The sequence below is a fragment of the Salmo salar genome, chromosome ssa11, assembly GCF_905237065.1.
Source record: "Salmo salar chromosome ssa11, Ssal_v3.1, whole genome shotgun sequence".
NCBI classification, from domain to species: domain Eukaryota; kingdom Metazoa; phylum Chordata; class Actinopteri; order Salmoniformes; family Salmonidae; genus Salmo; species Salmo salar.
The window spans coordinates 14,297,501-14,304,271 of NC_059452.1; the positions used below are offsets into that span (position 1 = coordinate 14,297,501).

Sequence of the window (6,771 nt, forward strand, 5' to 3'; positions counted from 1 at the left end):
CATCTGTCGATGTGTCCTTGAGCAAGGCACTTAACACTCATTTGCTGCAGGGGCGCGGTACTACTATGGTTTACCCTGTAAAACAACACATTTCACTGCACCTTTCCAGGGTATGTGACAATACAACATTATATTTTTGTATTTTTGTTTTAAAAAGCACTGGAGGTAATCACATAACATCACTGAATCTCCAGCAACGTTCTGCTGGAAACACTTTTCAGCACATCCACTGTCAGAGAGACTGTTGAACGACAGTGGCAGTCGCTGGGAACTATTCTGCCATCCATCAATGAAGTTATACTAGTAGCACAGGCCAGGGTCAAATGGAGAGAGTGTCAGGAAGAGAGAGAGAGTGTGTCAGGAAGAGAGAGTGTCAGGAAGAGAGAAAGAGGGAGAGAGAGAGACGGAGAGAAAGAGAGAAAGAGCTGAAAGACAGACAGAATGAGTGAGGTGAGCGTGCGGAGTGGTCCCTGTGAGCTCACTTTCGGTGGCACCCAATCAGAGCAAGTGCTCCATCAGGCAGGCTGGCTCCACAGACAACCACCACAGCCCCCCGACAGGGTCACCATCTCAGCCTGGCCAGGCCTCATCCATCAGCCCAGACAGCTATCCCATTAGCACCGCCTCAGCCTCAGACACGGAGACGCACAGAGGACACATGGGGACACACTCCGGGGACGAGCCACACCGGGGGAGCACACAGGACATGCACACAGACACAAGGGACTAGGCTCTCACTCTTACTCACAGACTCACCAATCCACACACACACTCAGAAATGTTCCTTTCCCCAGCCTAAAAAAAACACACACCCATTTAAACTACACAAATGTACTTCCTCTGCTTGCCTCTCTGAAGAGCCCTTATGCACATTCACACTTAATTAAGCCGTGGTGATGTTATCCATTCATACGCAAAATGTTTTTCATTTTACAGTAGCACAATCCCTTTCCCCTTAAAAGTGCTTCGGAGTTGGTCTGCAGATGTACTGTGCATTTGTTAGCTGACATGGGAAAGCTAGTCATACTACACATAGGAATCAGATATGCTGCTGCATGGTCGCTCCGTCCCTGGTCTTGCAGTGCGTCTCGGTGCGGGCCAGCTCCGGACCTACCACCGTGGAGAACTGAAGTTGCTGAAATCAAAACAAATCAATGAAGCCCAGACTCAGGGGAGGCGAGTGGAGGAGGGGAGCCTTTCACTCCAAATCACAGCATGAAAAATGCTGTGGAAGTGATGTGGAAAAATCCAGAGGCAACGCAGCTATGCCTGCCAGTAGGCCTGACCACACAGTAGCAGACACGAGAGCTAGTGAAGGGGGGGACAGAGATGGAGACAGGAAGAGAGGGTAGAGAAAGAGAATGAGAAGAGGGAAATGCTGGAAGCATTGAGAGACATTTTATGCACACAGACAGGGAGTCACAAATGGAGAGAGAGAGAGCGAGAGAGAGACATTTCCTATGTCAATAACGTCCCTTAAATTGAACTGAGAGAGAGAGAGAGAGAGAGAGGCATAGAGAGAGAGGGTCTGGATAGGCTCAGCCAGTGGAGGGAAGGGAAGACAAGGTATTGTGGCAGAGAGCTGGACGCTCCATCGGCTCAGCAGACAGACAGGCAAGCATGTAGGCAGGCCACTACACTCTGTAATTTACAGATGTGGAATGCGGCAGCCAGACCCTGGTGCTAATTACAGGCCCTCTCCTTCTCCGTCCCTCTCTCTCTCTTTCTGCTGTTAGAGCATGGCTGGGCCCTGGCTGCCTGCTGGAGACTGAGCCAGAGCCAACCAACCAGAACCAGACTACTCCCACAATGCACTGCTCTCTCCTAGCTCCAGTCCCCAGATGCAGCAGCAGCAGCAACAGTGAACAGCAAGTCAGCTAGTCTCCACTGGAACCATACTGCACAAACACTGTCTGTCTACAGTATAATGTCTGTATGTCCGTCCGTCTGTTCAATCTATAGGCTAAATCACTTGCACCACTTAAGTGGCTGGCAGTCTATTTTAATGATGATCATATCTGTGCATGCATGTGAACGGGTTGGTATGGTAGCTCATGGTTGTTGAAGGGGCGTTGTACTCAAACAGATGACTTCCACATCAGGTGCATGTGGAAAGGGGCACTTTATGGCAGAAACATTTCTCCGCATCCATCTATCATCCTACTCTATGGATCCCCATCGTTCTCAACCTCCATCCATCCATCATCCTACTCTATGGATCCCCATCGTTCTCAACCTCCATCCATCCATCATCCTACTCTATGGATCCCCATCGTTCTCAACCTCCATCCATCCATCCATCCATCCATCCATCATCCTACTCTATGGATCCCCATCGTTCTCAACCTCCATCCATCCATCCATCCATCATCCTACTCTGTGGATCCCCATCGTTCTCAACCTCCATCCATCCATCATCCTACTCTATGGATCCCCATCGTTCTCAACCACCATCCATCCATCATCCTACTCTGTGTATCCCCATCGTTCTCAACCTCCATCCATCCATCATCCTACTCTGTGTATCCCCATCGTTCTCAACCTCCATCCATCTATCATCCTACTCTGTGTATCCCCATCGTTCTCAACCTCCATCCATCTATCATCCTACTCTGTATATCCCCATCGTTCTCAACCTCCATCCATCTCCCTCTGTCTCCAGGTGCTGGTTTCTGCCACACATACAGTACCCCCCCACCTCTCCCGGCTAGTATGAACGTATAGCATGCTCCCCTCTCTCTCAGAGAACACACAAAATGGTCATGTGGTGTGTACTGTATAGTATGCCATGCACTTTCACTCTAACTTACAGCAAAGCACATAGCTTAGCTCCTGCACCGCCCTCATCGCACAGCACATAATGTTCTGAATGATTTATGTGGTCCGTTACAGTATATTCTCTCTGTCTCTCTCACACACATACATGCTTTCTCTCTCTACACACAAAGAGCTTCTCAAAACAACACAAAGAGGAACAGAAAAAGACTACACCCACACGCATGTCCACACAAACATATTACACAGATAATGTATGTGGATAAAAATCAGCCCAAAGCTCCCAGAAAAACAGCACAGGCCGTGGTGACATTGACACAAAAGTCATTGTTTCCCTTGATAGCAACTGTGTACTCTTCTCCCCACCATAGCAACAGCAGCCGTCCGGCTCCACATTGCCCTTTCTGACTCATTTCACAGTAAGACAGGAGCATATCGATCATACAGAACGCTACTAAACCCACTGCAGCATAGCACAGCACAGCCAGCCCTCACCCTCAGGGGAACACGCACGGTGTACGCCATCTCTGCCAGCATACACACCAACACAGACACACAACATGACCACCTCTGTCAAAAGACCAGGGGGGGGCAAACATGGACCGTTGGAGTGGGAGGACAGGACAGATGTGCCTCCACATTACTCCAGTAATCTCCCAGAACCCAATCCGGTGTGTGTGCGTGTGTGTGTGTACGTGCGCACACGCACGCACAGAGGGAGCTAACTGGTTATACCCAGAGCTCACACTGTCTGAGTTTAATTGCGTGTTTGGCTGTCTGTAATAACAGTAGACATTTGGAAACAAAGTGATGAAATTTCACTGTCAAATACCATAGACATCACTGTAAAATACCCCTCTGAACCACTGACCCTGGACCTGCCATAGACTAATATACACACACACCAAGCTCTGCTAAACACCAATGATGCGGTCCATGACGGTAGCACTGGCAGAGAGACAGAAAGAGAGAGGGAGGTGAGTCAGAGAGACCGTAGCATGTGAAGGGTTGCTGTTACATAAATCAATGAACATGGACCTGTCCATTCCGTAGTCGTTGAAAACCCTGAGTGAAAGAGTGAATGTAGGTAGATCCACAGTCAGAGATGTATCCTAAGATGATTCCTGAGTGCCGGGCCATACTCCTAATGTTCAGTATGGCAGGGAGGAGATAATGGTGGGGATGTGGGTGAGGCTAGTGGCTAAAGTAGTGTTATATCCACTGGCCTGCCTGTCATCCCTCCTCTTAACTTTTTGGAGCAGAACAAAGTATCGATGCCCACTTGAAGACATCACCGGTTGACATGCAAGTTGTGCCAGGCAGCCAAGGCCTGGAATTGATAGAATGATTCTGTGTGCAGCAGCCTGGAGATAAAGTGCTAGAAAGTGCTCTTTGTCCCTGCGGCAGCGCTGCTCCGGGTGAATTGCCTTGATTTCTCTCCTCATTGTTGATCTTCTCGAAATGTAACTATTGTTTAGTGTGGTTCCAATAGAGCTGGTGTCCCACCGGGTTAGCACTGGAAAAACAGTCGCTATACCTGACAGCTGAGCCACACACACACACACACACACTCTCACACTCTCACACACACACACACACACACACACACACACACACGCAACAGTAGGATATACAAACATTGTAATATAATCATGTCTCTGCATCATTCATAACACATCAATAATCACTCTCCCAGCGGGAATTCAGCTATGACGCAAGCTAACCCCGACAGCGGGCCGTGTGTTACAACAAACAGCTGTGTGTGCACAGAGATAAGGCACGATCCCTGGAACTTCACATTGGACGAGAGGCAACTCTGCAAGGCCAGTTGACGAGGCCATGACTGACATGTGGCCCCTCATCTCCACAGGTCCTCTTAGAAAACTACTGCATGATTTCTATTTCCCTATAAAACACATGGTCATTGTTCATTAGGCCACATACCTCCTCCCCTGCGCGCGCCACACGCAGTCGCAACACACTGTTTACGCCCACTACGCCTATAGAATAATCGAAAGAGAATCTTTTGATTTCCCGGCTACAGGTTAACAGGTTCTTGTACTGTCATCTATATCTCAAAGCGGTTTACTAAAGATGACTGCAGAAAACTTCCCCTGCGGACCTCACTCCTGCCAGAGATTTTGCATTCTGTTGAACATACTTATCAAGCTAATTTATTATCCGCTCTGGAGGAGCTATTTATGGCCAGTGAGATAAGAGCAGACATGGTTTCATTAGCCGGGTGAAACCTGCCCGTTTATCTGCAAGAGAAAAATACAACTAAAAGGTTCTATTTCACTTTAATTAGGCTAATTGTCTTGGGATTTACAAGGTGCCAGGCAATTCCACATTGAGTTGTTATTACACCTTTAGTGGATTTTGCTAAATGTCACCAAATTACATAGGCCTACTTTAAGTCTTGGTTTTTCCATTAATCCAAAATGTTATAACAGGCCTCAGCATTTTGTTAATTTCACATGTAGGCAACATTAATTAAATCTGAATTATTTAGATCTATTATGAATTCATTCCATTGATGCAATACCCCTCATTATTTTTATATAAATACCAACCCATAATATGTTTGTAAAATATGAATGTTAAATATCTCTTTATCTCCACACACACACAACGCGGGCACGCGCTTTTTTTTTGTACATTGCCTACCGCCAATCGCCCACTCTCAATCAATAGGTCTTATCCAATGTAGAGAAGATAAACTATCAGCCCAAAGCCATACCCGTCAACTATTTATGCTATAAATGTATATAGCCAATAGTAAACAAAATAGCAATATAATCTTGAATAGACTAAGAGGACATTTCAGTTAGTCTTATTACGTGTAGCCTAGGCTAAAGCGTTTGGGGTTTATGCAGCCTACAATTGGCGATTGGAGAAGCATAATGGTAAAAAAACTATGTTAAAAAAATACTACAAATACATTTACAATAACAAGCATACTTTCCCAAAATATATTCCTTCCATATGCATAATTAATTAAAATAAGCTGATATAGGCTATACTTTGTAGTTGCAGTAGGCTTTTAAACAAAATAGCATTTTAGAATCATCTAATAACATTTATGATGCAAGCAATGCAACTTGGTAAAAGCAACACCTCAAACAATTGCTCAATATACACATAATGTGCACCATGTTATACACACAATGTACACCATGTCAAACGATGTATTAACGCTCCACAAACATTTACCTGGATGACGAAGTCCTGAAGGGGCGCGGCGGTCGGTGCTGAGCAGCTCCGCGTGTGACCTTCAGGCAGGATGGGTAGAAGCCACAACTATCGAACTGAATTGGTAATAAATGCAACCTACGCCACCTGACAATAATTCCATGAATAGACGGAGAATATGCTACCTTCTGTCTGTGTGGTTTGATTTGGGACAAACGCGCCGAGGTGATTCGCTCTTCACGGAGAGCTGGCTTCGGTATGTTCTGTCCAGTCCGGCTGGCGCTGTTCAGAGCTGTACCAATGACTGTATAGGGCTGCACGGAGCGGATCAGAGCTGCAAACAAAATAGACACAAATTCAACCAGCCACGTTTCAGTAGCCACCCTTTTACCGTACAACTCCAAGAGCTGCGCACATATCATTTATTCATCATTTCCAATTGGGTGCTCATTCACGGTGAGAGCAGCATTTTACCATATTGATACATTTCTACCGAAAATGCGAAGATTTTAAGCATCTTAAAATATTGAACGTGTAACCTGCTATGCGTGTTTCGATATAGGCCTACCAAGTTCGTGCTCTTTACTCTCTGCCAATTTAGTAAAAACATGTATCATGTAGTTTACAGGGTATAACGTGGGAATATCAACTGTCACTAAGTGGTGAGATAACCCCGAATATAAAAAAATGAATATGATGACTCAGAAAACCCGTTTCAATTAGGAGTATTTGCAATGACGCACTATAACTTTACGCACCAATGATATCCCCACCAGAGTCCTCTATTTACGTGTATGCCTATGT

At 46.0% G+C, this 6,771-nt stretch overlaps 1 protein-coding gene across 1 annotated transcript in view; it reads right to left on the bottom strand.

The window, feature by feature from the left end:
• Positions 1 to 6,312, bottom strand: part of LOC106562068 (docking protein 4) — a 69,568-nt gene extending 63,256 nt beyond the window's left edge. The window contains exon 1 of the mRNA XM_045689058.1: positions 5,989 to 6,312. The gene's annotated coding sequence lies outside the window, so the exon portion shown is untranslated. The remainder of the gene's footprint in view (positions 1 to 5,988) is intronic.
• Positions 6,313 to 6,771: the final 459 nt, after the last annotated feature.